Below are 18752 nucleotides of genomic sequence, written 5' to 3' on the forward strand. Positions count from 1 at the left end.
GTATCTGGCTGTCATCAAAGCTTGTACAACCACCTTAAGTGTCAAATATCTCTATATCTCTGAAGGACGTATGCTGGTTATGTACTTAGCAGAGTCATTTGCTGAATACAATATAAAAAAATCACAGAGTAGTTCTTCTGAATATACAAAATATTAAATTTTAAATGGTAAAGAGTTCCATATTTTACACACTCTAGTGTTGTTTTCCTTTTTCATGTGTGTGTGTTTTCCATATTTCTTTTCAATGGTACAACTGTGACAATTTAAATCTTATTTATTCTGAGAGTTATGAAACTGCATCCATTCTATATATATGATATAGATCTACTGGATAACAGACTTAACATGCTGACATCTGTCAACCTAGACAGTTTCCTTTCCTAAACCCTTTATATTTCTTAATACTCCATGGCCTGGGAGTCAGCAAATATGGGCTCTGTTAGATTATCTAAGAATATAAGAATGGTCAGACCAATGGTCCATCTAGCCCAGTATCCTGTCTTCTTACAGTGGATGGTGCCAAATGCTTCAGAAGAAGTGAACAGAACCGGACAATTTATCCAGTGATCCATCCCCTGTGGTCCAGTCCCAGCTTGTAGCAGTCAGAGGTTTAGGGACACACAGACAATAGGGCTGCATCCTTGACCATCTTGGCTAATAGCCATTTGGGAGTAGAATTCCAGAGTCATGAGCCCAGGAGTTCAGATTTTAGAACAATTAGAAGAATTTCTCAGCTATCATGGTAATACACAGGAGGGAAATGGTCAGGAGGGAAATGGTCACTTTAGGCCCAATCCTGCAGGGGTGGCTCTAGGTATTTTGCTGCCCCAAGCACGGCAGGCAGGCTGCCTTTGGCAGCTTGCCTGCGGGAGGTTCCCGGTCCCGCGGTTCGGCGGCACGCCTGCGGGAGGTCCGCCAAAGCCGCGGGACCAGTGGACCGTCCACAGGCATGCTGCCGAAAGCAGCCTGCCTGCCGCCCTTGCGGCAACCGGCGGAGCGCCCCCCGTGGCTTGCCACCCCAGGCACGCGCTTGATGTGCTGGTGCCTGGAGCCGCCCCTGCAATCCTGTGAGATGTTGAACACAATTCAGAAGTCATTGGGTACGTCTTCACTATCGGCCATATCGGCGGGTAGCAATCGATTTCTCGGGGATTGATATACCGTGTCTCATCTAGATGTGATATATCGATCCCCGAATGCGCTCCTGTCAACTCCGGAACTCCACCAACGCGAACGGCGGTAGCGGAGTCGACATGGAGAGCCGCGGACGTCGATCCCGCGCCGTGAGGACGGTAGGTAATTCGATCTAAGGTACTTCGACTTCAGCTACGCTATTCACGTAGCTGAAGTTGCGTATCTTAGATCGATTTCCCCCCCCAGTGTAGACCAGCCCATTGACTCCCAAAGAGGGAGGAAAGGGCACATAGGACCTTGCAGGATAGGGCCCTTAGACGGTTACAATCCAAATGACCCGCACCTTGTATTGTACTTAAAAACAAATAAAAGATTGTATTTACTTCAGAGACAGGTATAATATGCTCTGTATGTTTGGCTTTTCTAAGTAATTGGGCAGCTGCATTCTGAGCTAGATGGAGCTTCAGAAGTAGCTCATAGGGAGTACGTGCAAAATTGTGGTGATGTGATGGGAAATTGCACTTGGGACCAGGCTTGTACCTATTGCCAATCAGACCGCATTGGTAGCTGAGAAAACTCAGTTCAGTGGGTCTCATTCTTTTCTCACTTACACTGATGTAATTCAGGAATAACTCAATTGAAGTCAGTGTCACACCAGTTTTAGTAGGAAGGGAATCAGGCTCAGTGTCCTTTAAGACTGGTGCACATTCACTAGTCACAATGATTTTCTTACTGGGCTAGCAATGTGAAAAAACAGCAGCTATACAAATAGCCATTATCCTCTTCTTTCCTCCAACTCTGTGAAAAAAGAAGGGGAGGGGATGGAGAGCTAGAGCTAGAGAAGGGTGAGAACTCAAAGACCAAAAATCCTGGGATCTCTGCATTTCTTCATCTCTGCATTTCTCTTTATCCTTTAAGAAAAGGATTCTTTGGTGATATTCCCAGGGATTTATCTCACACTCTGTTTCTAAATGGGTAACCTGAATCAGAATCAGAAACTACCCACTCCACAATTCTGTTAACACTAAAAGTGCAATTTCCTCACACTTATGAAAATAGAGAGAGAGAGTGTGTGTGTGGGAACACCTAGAAAAGTATGTTGTAATATCCTAGCGTAACCTCCTCACTTATTATGTAAGTATCTTATTCCTTAATGGATAACTTTTTAAATGAATCTTTTCCCTATGACTACTTACCATTATTAAGCTATTTAACAACCATATTGGATGATGCTCCTGCCAATATCGGCTGTGATTCTATTAGTATATCACCTTTTACCTCTTAATGATAAATTAAATTGCTGATGTGCTTTCTTACAATGCCTAACTGTAGCTCTAGAAGACTATTTATCTAAGCAATTAGGGAAGTTAACTGTTCACTGGCAGGGTAAGTGTCTGCAAATAGTTTCTGCAATAACATATTAGCAGCCACTGCAAATGGAGAAATATGAATTAAGCATATAGATCTTGCCCCTGTCCCCTCCCCCTTATTTTTGCATGTTTGCTGATACATTTGTAATGTCAGAAATGGCTCTGAATGTTGAGCATTAGATGTGGGAACTGGAGCATAAAATAATGTCTATGTTTTAGCCTTTTTAATCAAGAGGAAATGCTCTAATGTTGGATATAGATTTAATGCAAAATTAAATATTTGACCTTATGTTTTTTATGTCAGTAAATTACCCAGCATTTATCAGAGTTTTCAAAACTGGGGGTTTAATGCCTCATTTGACATGATTTTGTCACTCCCAGACAGAAAGCTGATTAACCATCCATTTATGCCATTATTGTTGCTGCTTGTAGCACTATACGAGGCTAATGAAGGATCAGTTGCCATTTCCTTATAAATCTTGGTTTTAGTCATTTATAACTCATCAGTTTTAATGCCCCGTTGGCTGTAACATGGTAGACAAGTTTCAGACCAAAAATAAGATTTTGTTAGTCCAAAAATAGCTTAAATTGACCAAGTCACTTTTAATTGAGTGGCCAAAAATATGTTAATACTGTATTATGGCTTACAAAGTAGTCAAAGTTACAGCTCTATGTCAGCACTAAACCCCTGTTTTCAAAATCTCATAATTTTCTCCAAATAAACTCCTTTTGAACTGACTTTTCTGTGCATTTGGAAACAGGTAGGAATCCCTTCTGGGAAGTTTTAGTTAAGGAAGCAGAAAAAAATATATACACTTTCCCTTCAAAACTGCATAGTTGTATAAAGGCTAGGAAAGATTAGATTTTTATTGGTAAATGTCAGTAAAGTCAATTTCAACACCCCCCCCCAATGAAAAAATATCTTCATTGATAAATAATCAACATTTATAGATAGGCAAAGTAAGAAAAATGCTGTTGAAGAACTTACTAGAGTTTGATTTAAGGATATTTACTTTGTATATTTTGACTTGTGATGTTGACAATTTGATTTGTTATACAACTTTAGATTTTTGAACCTTGATGCTACAGTTGTTCAATAATTACTGTCTGTCCCCCTCATAATTTCCCACAACTGTGAAAATGTAAGTAGATAAAAACAAAAAAAGCTTAAAAATAAACACTATCTGTCAAAATTTTTATTAAAAAATTAAATTCTGCCAAGCTTAGATATAGATGGGAATTCTGTGGCTAGTGTTATGCAAGAGGTCAGCTCTTCTGGCCTTAAAATCTATTAATCTATGAATATATGGTTTAGTGTGTGAGATGGATCTTTTTCTACACTGAGAGAGAAGGAGAAATGTTCTACTCATACTGTGTTGTGTTGAACAGTGTGATCGATTGATGATGATGATGCTGGACCAAAATCTGCTCATATTACTCACACCAATAGTTCTGATTTCTATTATTTCTCCCGCTGTTTCCCATAGGAAGATGCTTTATGTTCACAAGGATATCAATGGACATGTTTAAAAAAATACATTTTTTATATTCTATCAAACACTTGACCCAGTACTGGGATGTGAAAAAGCTAGACTCAGTCAGACAGCAGTGGAATATTTTGCAAGATTTGACATACATTATGATGGCAGTGCAAGTATAAATGGAATGTGGAGGGAAAACTTTTGTAAAACCTTTGATGTGGTTTAACAGAGGTTTAATTTTTAAAGGATGTAACATTTAAAATCCATTTTTAAACACATTTATAAAGCTTCTAGCATACTAGCAAGCCACCTCTTCCCTGAGTACCTCCCCTCCCCCAACACACACCTTTCAGATGACACTAGAAAGCGCCCAGCAGGTCTGGCAGCCTTTATCTTGGGACCCTGGGCTGTAGATTTACATTTCATACTTCAGAGTGCCTGGCATATTACAAGGCATGGGAAATTTGAAAGCACAAGCATCCTGGCCTTGCAGAAAGGTTGTTGGGACTATTGTGCCCCCTGGATGCCATCTTAAGAGCAGGGGATATTCTTTTTGGTATTTCCTCTGCCTTCAATCACTAGGCCAAATTTTCTGCTCTCAGGAAATTCTACCTTATATTTCCTTCATCAACAGTAATAACCATATTAAAAGACAAGGGCCCAGACCCTATGAGGTTCTGAGCACATTTAACTGTTACTCATATGCAATTTAATGGAAGTTGAGGTCACTCAAAACTTCATAGGGCATAGCCCCAATTCTTAGCCAGGCAAAACTTCCACTGCAATTGATAGGAACCTACCCTGGACTGAGGGTCCAATCCTGAGTCCATTTATGTTAAAATGTCTTCACTGACTTCAATTGGAGAAGGATCTGCATCAGGGATTCTCAAACCTTTCTATTGCATGAGTTAACTTGTAATAAAGAGGGCATCTCATGAACCATCTCCCCTCCCAATCGCACTCCAATTCATGATCATACATCATTGGTCTAGCAGCCATAGTAATTTCTTGCATGGGAGGAACTGAATTGTGTATATGTGTAATTGTGTGGGAGTTGCTCATGTGTGGGGCAGAAGCAATTGCCATACACAAAAGCAATCTTTCCTCCAGTTCATATCCTTGAGTCTCTTGGGGACCATTGCCAGCTAGTATAGGTTAGAACTACTACCTTTGCCATATCTCAGGTCCTAACCTCAGTACAACTCAGCCAAACTCAGTTATTTGGGCTCATCATTTTGAATATTCTTGGCTTAGTGCATGTAAAATCTTACCCATAATGTTGCATTAAAATAGTGATTTGGATTTTAAAAAGTACTGAATATGGTCACTAAGCTAGCATAGTAGTCATTCGGGGCAAGATTTTTAAAGGTATTTAGGCACCTAAAGTTGCAGATAGGACCCTAGTGGGATTTTCAAAACTGCTTCCATGCTTAACTGCTTCTGCAATCATGACTTACCCTGATGCTTGAAAATCCTATTAGGCACCTATCTGCAGTTTTAGTACCTTTAAAAATCTGGCTCCTGGAGCCCAGGTTCCTGTATGACATAATGTAGAAGCCCATAAGAGGACTTGGAAAAATCATGCAGAGACACAGTAAACTTTCTCTTTTACTGACTTACCAATTTAACACAACATAATTGTGTATGGTTACCCAAAATCAACAATTGGCATTACGTTCCTTGGTTGTGTGACTGTTAAAACACATTAACGAGTGACCATCAAAACTCTTTTTTGATTAATTTGTTCAGTATGTTTTTAGTCTAAAGCATGTTACACAAAATTGTTCTAATGTAATCTACTTATTTAGCAATAGGTTCCAACTAAATGTCTTGAGTTAGCTAAAGAAAAAATCATCCTAAATTAGTGTAGCTAGGTATGTGTACATGAGATTGTAACTGTCGTACATCTGTATTTTGACTTTTTTTCTTGCAGAATTTTTGGATTAATAGTTTTTTTTACTACTCTTATTCCTATTTGAACATCAAAAAAATCACCAGTCTCTTCACTTCCTAGATTGAAAGTACAGTAATGCATTAATTATGGATACACTGAACACTTCTTTTGTTCATTTTGTATGGTTAATGAAAGACAAATAAACTTGTACCTGAAAATGTCACACCAGAATTAAATAAGCAATATTGCATCAGAACGACATTTAAAAACCAAAACTCTTGTGAAGCTGTAGGAAAAAGTGGCCAATTCCTAATGCTTTGTTATTTAAAGCTACTATATAATCAAGACAAAGACAATGTGTATGCATGGTTTTCAGCTATGCAAGACTGAAACCATGATCATAATCGGGAAAACAACACAAACTTGCTCAGACACAATTACTAGGGTTAATAAATGACTAATACAGAAAATATGAACATTTCAGTCTGTTGTTCTTTGGATTTATTGCAAAACTGACTCAAATAAGTAGCTCAAACTGTTGTTGCAGTGCATTTAGAAGCATAGTGTATGAAACCTACTGGGTGGAGGAATGTGCTTCATCTAATTAATCTTTAAGGGGAGCAGTAGACAGGTATTTTATGGTTTCACAGTTCTAGCTGGGTCTGTAATTTCTGTAGCAGACTCTCTATGCTTTGTGCAGGTTTTAATGTTGCACAGGAATGAAGGAAGGAAACTAGTTGCTAGACTAAAAGCACTGTGGGACAAGGACTGTCTTTTTATGCATTTGTACAATGCCTAGAAGGAGCTTCCCCTCCCCACCCCCGATCAATTAGTGGCGCTCCCATAATACAAATAACACTAATATAATATTACTACATAGCACTGTAAATCCATATGCATTGTTGAAACCAGTCACAAGGTAGAGAACCAGTGCTCATCCCTGGAGCAAGGCAGTCTGCCCCTTTAGCAAGCCCTGGCCTAAGAAGCCCAGTAAGGAGGTGTGGGAATCAGCAGATCCAGCTAAGCAGCAGCTAATGATTGGTTCTGAGTCCCAGCTAGAAGATATAAGTGTGGACCCAGCTCTTTAAGAGGAGGAGGGTCAGGGGAGGTAAATGCTTTCCTGGCTGGTGAGCCTGCCCAACCCGAAGCTAAGGGAGGACTGTAAACCTTGAGCTACTGTGGCATTGAGGGCCCTGCACTACCAGTCCACACACACACCAGCATTATCACTATTGTTCCTTTCCCATTTTTTGTTTGTTTATGTAATAGAAGAACCTGCCTCGAAGGCTAAAACTGAGCTGGGCAGGACTGACTGTTCTACCCCATGCAGTGGATAGACCCACCAGATTACAATCCCCATTTCTTTACCTGATGAGCCCTACTACAAAGAGTGATACTCTTCTACTTTCGCTGTGGTATAAGGTGGTTTTCTCTCTCCTGCTGTCTGAATGGGTTAAACAGCTCAGAGCAGAGCTTCAAAGTAAAAAACCAGGTTATCCTAAGAAATTGTAGTTCTTTTATAGTGTTGGAGAAATTATTAGCCACTAGTTGCCTACCAAAGTTTTCCTCAGCCTTTGCAGACTGAAGACGGAACAAGGCTGTTTTCAACATAGGCAGGTGGCAGCAAATGCATAGGTTGTTGTAGGTGTTCTGAAAGACTCCAGTGGAATGAAGTTCTGCCTTCAGAAGAATGTCAATCAACAGTATAGCTAAATTAAACAGTTAAAAACTCATTGAAAAGCTTTTTCAGCTTTGAGGTTCTCTCTTTTTTTTCTTCTTCTTCTCCAGTTTCCTACAAAATTAACTAAGCAGCAGGGACCATGAATTTATACATATGCAGAGAGGCCTATAACAGGATGATTGTAGTGGTTAATGTTCATCTGTAGCATGGAACTAAGAAATTCATAACAGAGAAAAGATTACTCAAATGGGAGCTGATGCCGCAGCAGCCATTGAAAGCAGACCACGTTGCTCTATAAAAACAGGAAAAAGTAGCCGAACTTTCAGCTGGGCCTGACCCTGATCCCCTCCCGCTCACATTAATAGGACTGCTTGCCTGAGAAAGTTGATCAAGTTGTAGCCCTATGTAGAATTTTCTCTACTAGATTCTGACACTCTAGGGAATTCTTTGAAATGTTTCTATAAACATACCTGGAGGAACATTTATCCTCTGTTCAAAGATGCTAGTGAGGGTCAAATAATTAATAGATTCACCGGCATTGGCTTGGAAACTCAAATGATCTCCCCCTTTCTCCTTCAATTTACAAAGCCCCCCATAGCAGAGAAATGGGGGTGTGGGTAAGTGTGAGAACTCTAGGACATTTCCTTTTTTCTTCCATGGTCTTCTGTCTGGTGGAAGAGGGTTGGACCGATCTTTCCTATAACAGACTAGGAGGTCCAGCCACCAACCCCCACAGATTTCCCCCCAAATCCATGTGGCTCTTAGGGGTTCACAGAGTCGCATACACAGCATATCACCATGGTTGGTTAATTGTCCACACTGGCTCTGGGGCATCCTGTGGCTTCCCGTGGTGAAACAGCTGCATTGTTGGGCTTCCCTGACTTGTGGCAGCCCTACATGTTTCCCTGTCTATTAGACAGTCTGGATTCACCTATGAAACCTCACTGGGGTCTAAAAGGATGACGTGCTCGCAAAGGTAGGTTCCCTGTCTTTACAATAACAACACTAAGTTTTGATGTAATATGATGTAAAAATATAATTATATTGGGCTACTTTAGTCAAATTTTGTTGGTTATCAGGATGGGATCTGAAGACATACAATGCAAACATGGCACTGGGCTCCAGTTATAAATAAATAAAATGTCAGCAATGTCAAAATCATTCTAAGGCTTTGACATAAACCCAGCAAAAGACAGACATTTAAAGTTAAGGCTTCTCCATCCTTAATTCACCCCATTCTCTGTAGTTATTTTAAAGAATGGGATATTATATGAATATTGCAACAGCTGCAGCACAGCCAGGTGATTTTAGGATAGCTAAAGAAGATGCCTCAGGGTAAAAAAAGACAGCTGTGATTTCAGATCTCTCTCTCTCTCTGCTGTGATGATATTCTTCATTACATCAGATTATGTTTACAGAATAAAGCTGTAGGCAAACCTAGTACAGAAAATACTAATGCAACACAGGACCAATGTTACCCTGACATCCAATGCTCAGACACTAACCTTTGCCAGAAGATGAATGATTTACTGTGGAACTTTGTTGAAACTGGCAGTTTTGCTATGTCCTGGATAATCAATGGGTTGGTTGAGAAAACAGGCCAGTGTAGAAACTGTGCTAGAAATACCAAATGTGTGTACACTTAGAAACTCTAGGACATTTTTACAGTTATCTAATCAGAATGAATTGCAATCATTCAAGCCAAACCTGAACTTTGGCCTGTCTTCAGAAGTGCAAGGACAGTCAGTCCCCTGAGTTAGCAAGCACACTAGGTATCTGGCCCAGTCCTCCTCTCTTCTTTTACACAGTTAGTCCCATTGAAGTCAATAGGACTGAGTAAATTGAGCAATTTGGCCTATGTTGACATTCTCCTGAAAGAGTATAGAAGATCAGCTGCTCAGGGCTCTGAAAGAAATAATTCTGAGGTTTGGTTTAGTGAATATACACCATTTTGTTTTTAACTTTTTTTTTTTTAATTTTCCCAGACAGAATGAAAGGTTTCAACCTAATCACAGCTTATTCACAATTAAATATATAAAATACATCGATGTAACTCATTTACTGTCACATGCTGCCAACTGCAGAGAGGGCAAAGTGGAAAAGATAATGCATACTTTTCCCAGGTAAGATCCACGGGGGGGGGTGGGGGGGAAGAATGATGTGCCTCCCTACATGTCCCTGATCCACCCACTCCCTTTTTCTTTCAGCCCACCCAGTCTTCCTCTTCTGCAGCATTGTCCCTCGATGCACAGAGAGGGCTCTGACGAGTCTGGTGATTGGCAGTGGTATGGTATGTAACCTATTGCTTAAATCAGCCTCTGTACCAGATGACTGGAGGATAGCTAATGTAAGGCTGATTTTTTTAAAAAGGCTACAGAGGTGATCCTGGCAATTACAGGCAAGCAAGTCTAACTTGATTACCAGGAAAATTGGTTGAAACTATAGCAAAGACCACAATTATCAGACACAGATGAACACAATATTTTGGGGAACAGTCAACATGACATTTGTAAAGGGAAATCATGCCTCATCAATTTATTAGAATTCTTTGTGTGGGGTCAACCAACATGTAGATAAGGGGGATACAGTGTACCTGGACTTTCAGATAGACTTTGACAAGGTTCCTCACCAAAGACTCTTAACCAAAGGAAGAAGTTATGGGATAAGAGGGAAGGTCCTCTCATGGATCGGTTACTGGTGAAAGATAGGAAACAAAGGCTAGGAATAAATGGTCAGTTTTTGCAGTGGAGAGAGGTTAATAGCAGGGACCCTCAAGGGTCTGGGCTGTTCAACATATTCATAAATTATCTGGAAAAAGGAGTAAACAGTGAGATGGCAAAATTTGCAAATGATACAAAACTCCTCAACATAGTTAAATCCAAAGCAGACTGTGAAGAGTTACAAAGGGATCCCACAAAACTTTGGGCAAGAAAACGGCAGATGAAATTCAGTGCTGATAAGTGCAAAGTAATGCACATTGGGAAACATAATCCCAAGTTTACATACAAAATGATGGGGTCTAAATTAGCTGCTAACACTCAAGAAAGATATCTTGGAATCATCATGGATAGTTCTCTGAAAACATCTGCTCAATGTGCAGTGGCAGTCAAAAACGCTAACAATGTTAAGAACCATTAGAAAAGGGATAGGAAATAAGAAAGAAAATACCATAATATCACTATATAAATCCATGGTATGCCCACATCTTGAATACTGCACGCAGTTTGGTGATCCCATCCAAAAAAAAAAAGATATTTTAATTGGAAAAAGTAGAGAGAATGGCAACAGAAATGATTAGGAGTCTGGAACAGCTTCCGCATAAGGAGAGATTAAAAAGACTGGGACAGTTCTGCTTAGAAAGGAGACAGATAAGGGGGAGATATGGTAGAGTCTATAAAATTATGAATTGTGTTGAGAAAGTGATTAAGGATAAGTCCATCAATGGTTATTAGCCAAGATGCTCTGAATGTCCATAAACTGGCTGCCAGAACCTGGGACTGGATGGATCACTGGATAAATTGCCCTGTTCTATTCATTTCCTCTGAAGCACCTGGCATTGGCCAGTTGGAAGACAGGATACTGGGCTAGAGAGACTATTGGTCTGACCCAGTATGGCAGTTCTTATATTTTTATGTTAAGTTCTAATAGTGCTGTGGAGGTGACTGAATCACCTTTCTCCAGGGAAAAGGCAAATCCATGCATGGAGAGTGAAAATTCATTTAACCAGTCAGTGCAGACACCAGGAGAGGCACACTGGGGGAGCTAAGGTTCCCCAGTCTCATAAGAGGGGGAACATCTCTCTGCTTTTAACCAGGATCGCCCGCGGGGGGGGGGGCAAGTGAGGCAATTTGCCCCAGGCCCCACAGGGGCCCCCATGAGAGTTTTTTGGGGCCCCTGGAGCAGGGTCCTTCACTCGCTCTGGGTCTTCGGCGGCGGGGGGCCCCCGCCACGGGTCTTTGGGGCACTTCGGCAGCAGGTCCCGGAGCGGAAGGACCCACTGCCGCTGAATTACCACCAAAGCGGGGGCCCCCCTGCCGCCGAAGACCCCAGGCCCCCTGAATCCTCTGGGCGGCCCTGCTTTTAGCAGTGAGGGAGGAGTTTCACTCTCAGTCTTTTCCTTATTTTAATAGCAGCTTGGCAACTCTAGGCAGGGCTGATCCCATTTTGCAGGCCTCAGTGAGGTTACTAGCTTATCACTTCTATTTTGCTGGTCTGTTATCAAGGCAAAAATGTCTCAGCTCTTCTAGCCTGCTGTGCTGATGCCAGTGCAGTGGTCTTGGTGAAGATTAATGGCTCAGCAGCTGCTGTTTGCTGGCTGACATCAAGGCTCAGACCTCTGTCATGTTACTAGGTCACTACGTCTAGTTTGAAGGCCTCTGAGGTCACTAGATCAGCAACTCTCACTTGCTGAGTTTATGTGAAGGTGTTGACTACTGTGAGATCTTTCACTCAACACCTCTAGCAAGGTACCTAGGTAAAGACCTTTGTGAGTTCATTGGCTCAGCAGCGGTAGCTTGCCAGGCTGCTATGAAAGCACAGGTCTCAGTGAGGCTATTCACTCAGCTGAGAGGGGAACAAGAGGCACAGGGCTTTTAAGTGACTTACTGAGGTCACGAGGTAGCGTTGTTGCCTCCTCTTGCAATGGTAACATGCCTTGCAATATTTGATGTTTTTTTTCACAGCTCTGCAGGCATGTGACTATGGCAGGATCTCATCTTTAATTAAAGGGGAAAAAAATCTAGCCTTCATGGTCAGAGAAAAGCTTGAAATTGTGACCCAAGTGCACCCTAAATGCTCAGTGACCACATAAAAACTTTAGCTAAAATGTCATGTGATTTTAAAAAAATGATCTTATAGTTTGTGGGGGGCCTGACCCCTGATTTTTGAATGTTTGGGGCTTGCAATACTGCAGCACCTCAATAGAAGAGACAAGACTAGAACCAGTGGTTTTACTTTCCTCTCCTCCTTGTTAGAGGCTCCTTCCCATTCATTACAGCTCTTATGTTTGCCCTCACCAGCATTGCGAGGAGGAATAGTGATGCTAGCAGTTGCATCCAGTTCTCCAGAAATTCTGTTGACTTAAGAAGGATTCTACATGTGAAAATGGGGCACTGCAGAGTACAGTACCCCTTGTGTGTCCTTCAAAAAGGTGCAACGTATTCTTCCACAAGCACATATTGCTGCTCAAAGCATGCATGTTAGTTAGCTGTGGGGCTGGAGAGCAGACCACATCCTCTTGTGGTATGTGGGCTGGCATCTTAGTTACTCCATCTCCTTAGTGAGAAGTGGGAGGGCACAGAGACTATAGAGACCCTCTTTTCTAACCACCTCAGCACACCAAGATAGCAGATGACAGGATAAGGCTTTTAGGGTGGGATTTTCAAAAGTACTCAATGCTGGCCTAGATGGTAAAACTCCCATCAATTTCAATGGGAGCACAGAGAGGGTGACACTGTATGCTTTTAGGAATCCCACCCTTAGTGTATGTATCAGTGAGATTCAATATTGCCACACAGACAGACAGTCCATCTAACATGAGCTCCTCAGTTTGTCACAACTCAAAGCAGTCTCCCAACCAAAAAATTAAAGCAAGAGTCATAGAGCTGTCTTCAAAAATTAAAACCAGTTTTGCTATTCTAAAGCATCTTGAAAGCAGGATGGACCAAATAGCATTAGGGTCATTTTAGTTATTTAAACAAGACTGTTTAGTCTTATTTTGAAGTAAATCTAACAATCCAGAAGAGGTTAACTTTTCCACTTTAGTTGCTAAGACCTTCTGAATTTTTCTTTTCTCTCTGCTGTTTTTATTGAAAATTGCCACATACTGCCCTTTCAGAGTCCTTTCTATTGCATGCATTCAGGACTCACTCATATGATACAGACCATGTGGGCCCAGGCTTGTCTTGGAATAAAAGACAACTTGCCTTATACTCTGAGGCCGAAATGGCCTCAGAGCAGCACCTTTGGTAATGCATAAAATACCTCTGAATCTGTGTGTCAAATTCTCTGTTGCCCTCTAGCTTGTGTAATCATTTAAAGCAGAGGCAAGTGAGTGTCAAATGCTACCAAATAGAACTCTAATGATTTCTATTCACATTGCACTGGTGTACGTTGCTACACAAGGTGCAGGGCAATGGAAAGTCTGACACCTGAAATTTGCCATGCTGTCAAACGCAGACCCACTCCTCCACCCGGTGCTGAAAACAGTTGTCCTGCTGATGTGGACAGGGTCAACTGAATTCAACAGCGATACATGTAGCAAAGTGTGCTAGGAACCTGGGAAAGTGAAGTATCTAGCATGCTTTGCTACCATGGAGTTTTGAACTCAGTTGACTCTGTTTGTGAGTGGCACAATTGCATCTAGCATTGGCTTGGGAAGAGAAGTTGCTGTGGTTGTTGCCTGATATCAAGAACATCAGCATTATCAGTTTTACGTGGATATATCCGTGAATGCAATGAAGTCAAAGGGAACTATAATTATAGCATTTCACACTGTGCTGGAGGTCAGAACCAGACACCATAGGAAACATGCAATAAAAATGTAGTGCACAGAAAGCACATTTCTTAAAACGATTGATGCTAGTGCATAGAGAAAGGACAAGATAAGCTTGATGAAGTTACAACCCCCCATGATTTCTTAGAAATCATGGGCTGAATTCTATCTCAGGAAATGACAAACCTACTCAGCCAGCATGAGTGAGAATAAGAGGAACCACCTGGCCTTTCTTTGTTCTAGCTAATTTACTTCCTCTGGCCCAATCCGCTCCCCTGCTTTTCTTCTGGAGGACTGAGGTGAACGCTGGTTGCATCCTTGCTGCCTTTAAATATATATACGGTTAAAGAAGGAGGTAAGTTTATGTGATTATCACCAACTGACTTCACCATGTGCTTAGGGTATTGCTTTCTTACAGCTGGGTCTTCTAAAGTCCAAGCACTTTGGGAAGTCAGGCTGTTAATGGAATTTTTTGCCATTTGCTTGCAGTTTTCACAGTCAATGCTCCATAACAAATTCACTCTTCGGCTATTCAAGACTTCATCATATCATTGGAGCCAAAAGGACCATGAAGAAATCTTTGTAACTTTGGGACAAGAAAGTTAAAGACTTACATTGTCACTCTTAGATGATTTTCAGTTGGTTTAATTCTTCTAGGAAAAAGAAAAGTAAAAAATTACAGGTAAAAGTCATATCAGAGTTTATGAAATAAAAAAGAAAACCCAAACAAACAAACCAACAAAAACCCTACCAACCACTGACTGGAACTTCAGAAAAATCATACAACATGAAATTTAATATGAGTAACACTTCCTGTTTTGATACAAATGGTTTAAGAAAGATGGAGCTAGCAAATAATTTGTAGTGTAGATAGTTTGTCCTTTCTGCTCAAAAAAATTAGTCTGACTCTTCATTTTTTAACAGAGAAAATTCACACTGTTTAGCGCTGTTCTCTTAGGTCAACTGAAAGCTACCATAAGTGTGGAAGAATATATGTCCTCTATGCAACAAGAACAAAAGCTTTCATAAGCCCTAAATATTGTTTCATTCAGGAAGTTATTCTTATGTGTATGTTTCCACAAGTATTATCAGTAGAATTAGAGGGTAGCAGCAATATCCACAAGTTGTTTGGTTTCCTTCCCACACTATCAGACACTGAAACAACAAAGATGAAATGTGGGAAACGCCTTTAATTGCAACGCAAGTGGCTTTCCAGAAAAGATTTAAGGAAATTGTCTTTAATGCAGAATTGTTGAAGGGATGTAAGAGGGATTTTTGCATGAAATGTTTTATTTGTGTAGAGGATTTTAAGGACACCTGGGGCCAGATTCTTTCCTGGTGTGATGATACTGAAGATGTGTTCGGGCCAGTGGGCCATATTCTGATCTTAGTTGTTAGTGTAACTTTCAAAGGGTATTTTTCCGGATTTATGCTGATGTGACTGAATTAAAGCCAACCAAAAATCTTTATAGATTATGGGTCATCTCTGAAAAAATTATTCTTGTGAGTGGTTTCATTAAGGTGCAATTGATGCTTATAATCTCTGTTGGGTCAGAGGTTACTGGCTATGGTGTATAAGCAGAAAAGAACCAAACTTGCTTTACAGATCTCAGATTGTTTTTTCAGGGCTCACAGTTACAAAAAAACATAATTTTACTTGTAATTTAAACTAATTTGATAATGGGGTAATTAAGAAACAAACATGGAATGCCCCACAGTACCATTTACTGAATAAAACAGCATTTTAAGCTATTACTCTAATGAGACATATTCATTTTATAAAATTAGTTGTGAAATACAGACTTAAGAATGACTTTTCCTGTGCATGTTAAGCTCATACTTGCCTTACTTACCTCACCTGGTATAGTCCTTATCTTAGCTTTCTGAACACTATGGGTCCTGGCTGTAGTGTAGAGACAGAGGGAATGCAGCTTGCATGTGCCTTATTCAGAGGTTACACAGGCCAGAGTGGCTCCCAGAGCAGGCTAGGCACCTCAGAGGTTACTGTAAAGTGTCTCTCTCTTTTACTGGTCCTTAGGGGTCTTTGTGGGGTGCAGATCTGTCCTGGTCTTGCTGCCTTGTGCCTCACCTCCAACTCATCCCCCATCCAGGGTTGCTGCAGAGGCAGCACAGGGGCCTGCTGAAGGGTACTTATGTCTGCCTTGCAGCCACTTTACACAAGCCAAGGTGGCATAAAGAGTTGGCAATGATTAATTAGACCCTATAAATCTATCACCTATTTGCTCTAAGTTGCCTCTCCGTGTTACTATCCCCTGCAACTTCATACACCGATATACAGCCATACCTCCTCGTACAAGAAACTTTTAATTCTGCCTGAGTGTCTTTCAGCTGCCTGGCCACTAAAACATTGAAATAACTCCTCTACTAGTAGCTACAGATGCTGTTGGTAACAGAAGCATTTTGATCACAGGGCTGTCTTCAGGAATGCAATGGCAAGGTAAGGAAAAATGAGTGTCTTTGACATCATAAAGTCTGAAACTGCTGCTGTCTTGCTTCCAAAAAAAGTATGGAGAAACCAGTTTAAATACGTGTTTTTCCTCTATCATTTCAAGCTCTAATATGCTATTGTTTACTCTCCTGGCTTGATATCATTAATGACCTATCAGTTTCCCAGTTTTGAGTGTAATTTGTTTAGCTGCACAAAGCAGTATATTTAATAAAGCACAGAATGCCATCAGTCAACACGAAAACAGACAAGGCATGAAGTGAACAGTAGATGCTGGGCCAAACTCTGTTACTCCAGATTTACTTTGGGCTCATTCAGAGCAAACCTCGGTCCTTTTTAAAATTAAATTTATACCACAAATTGTTATCTTTGCATCAACGCAGTTAGAAAACGGGGGTGGGGGCATGGGGAGGGAAGGAAATAGCACTTAATGAATAGCAAACTCTTGGTTAAAATTACCTTTCCTAAAACCACATGGATGTACACCCCATAAATAGAATTATTAATACTAGAGGTGGGTGAAAACCAACTTGGACACATGTACACATTATAATGTTGAGCAGGTTTACTTGGGTTAATCAGCCCTTCTCACCTCTGTGGTGCCACCTCAAAGACTCGGGTTAACTTTTCAACCTTTATGGTTTTCAAGGAAGGAGGTTGCTCAATTACTGTACTGGAGGCTCTAAAACCACAAGATAAAAATACCCAAGCGTGCAACATACAAGGACATGTGGCACAACAGGTAAATTCTTTACTTCTAACCATCTCCGCACTGTGACACTGATTTTTATCTGCTCTTCTGAGATCTGATTCTCCATTGCCCTGAATCTTGTGTAATCATTTAAACCAATGCAGAGTGAGTGCAAAGTGGGTGCAGAATGCTGCCAATCTTATTTGGTAGCATTTTTACACTCACTTTGCACTCACTTTACATAGGTTTAAATGATTACACAAGGTGCAGGACAATGGAGAATCAGGGCATCGGTGTACATCACTGGCCCACTTTATGACCCAATTCTGCAGCCCTCTGGCTTACATAACTCCTATTAAAGCCAATGGGATGAATGCTTAAGACCTACAGGAGCACGCTTGCGTGGCTACGCTTTCAGATTCAAACTAGTCTTGTTAAATTGATCCTGAGGGCTTGTCTACACTTACAGCTCTGCAATAGCACAGCTGTGCCGCTGTAGCGCTTAGTGAAGACTCGATCTACACTGACAGGAGAGCTTCTCCCATTGGCATAGGTACTCCACCTCCCTGAGAGGTGGTAGCAATGTTGACAGGAGAAGTCCTCTGGTCGAGACAACACTGTCTACTTCAGGGGCTAGGTTGGTATAACTATGTCGCGTAGGGGTGTGATACAGTTATACTGACAGATGTTGGTAGTATAGACAAACATTCCCATTTTAAGAGAGTAAATCTTGAAGTAACATAAAAGGATAGAAGCTTTGAGTCAGAAAAGACCTTCAAACTAGTCAAGAGTCTACTTTTCCTTCTAGATGTGGACAAAGATTTACATATTTGACCCTCTATGTAAAGAAAAGCATTGTTTTCTTCTACATATCTGAGGAAACACTGGAGAGTGTGCAATATTTTTTATGTCACTTCAGGCAAGCACTGAGGTAATGTCACAACATCCACCCATCAGGATAATTTCATGCCATAAAGTCACTCCAGGAAGTAAATGCCCTTTCAGGTTGTTACTTTCTGCAGTGTGACTGTTCAGAATGATTCCATATTCAGGATTGTCAGTAGGTCAGGTAGTCCAAATCCTTGAACTACTTGCAGATGCTCTGTGATTGAAGCTACCCATATTACAGCAGACTAGCACCAGACCATGTTAATAGAAATAGGAATTTGAGGCCTATTTCCCAGTGAATCACAATTACAGGGCTATATTTATTTCATACTTTTATGTTGATCCCTTGAAGATGTATTTGCTTCTATATTACACAAAACACGATTTTTTTTTGTTTTTTGTTTGGGGGGGGGAGTTTTTTAACAATGCTATAACATATTAAAAGTACCATTTTAAAAAAGAGGCCATGGGCTAGTAGTTAAAACACAGTACTGGGAGCCAAGAATCGCTGTTCTATTCGTGCACCTTCACACGATTGCTTACATGGGGTCACAAAGCAAATATAATTCATCTGATGTCTCAGTTTCTCCATCTATAACAAGGGATAATAATACCTATCACAAGGCTTGTTGTGAGCTATGTAAAGCACTCTA

General features: G+C 40.8%; 1 long non-coding RNA gene across 1 annotated transcript; it reads left to right on the forward strand.

The window, feature by feature from the left end:
* Positions 1-9596: 9596 nt before the first annotated feature.
* Positions 9597-15565, forward strand: LOC120369237. Its single transcript, XR_005583018.1, has 4 exons — positions 9597-9683; positions 9768-9850; positions 14297-14408; positions 14543-15565. It is a non-coding gene; the product is annotated as an uncharacterized LOC120369237 (long non-coding RNA).
* The last annotated feature ends 3187 nt before the right edge of the window (positions 15566-18752 follow it).

Source organism: Mauremys reevesii, linkage group 7, assembly GCF_016161935.1.
Source record: "Mauremys reevesii isolate NIE-2019 linkage group 7, ASM1616193v1, whole genome shotgun sequence".
Taxonomy (NCBI): domain Eukaryota; kingdom Metazoa; phylum Chordata; order Testudines; family Geoemydidae; genus Mauremys; species Mauremys reevesii.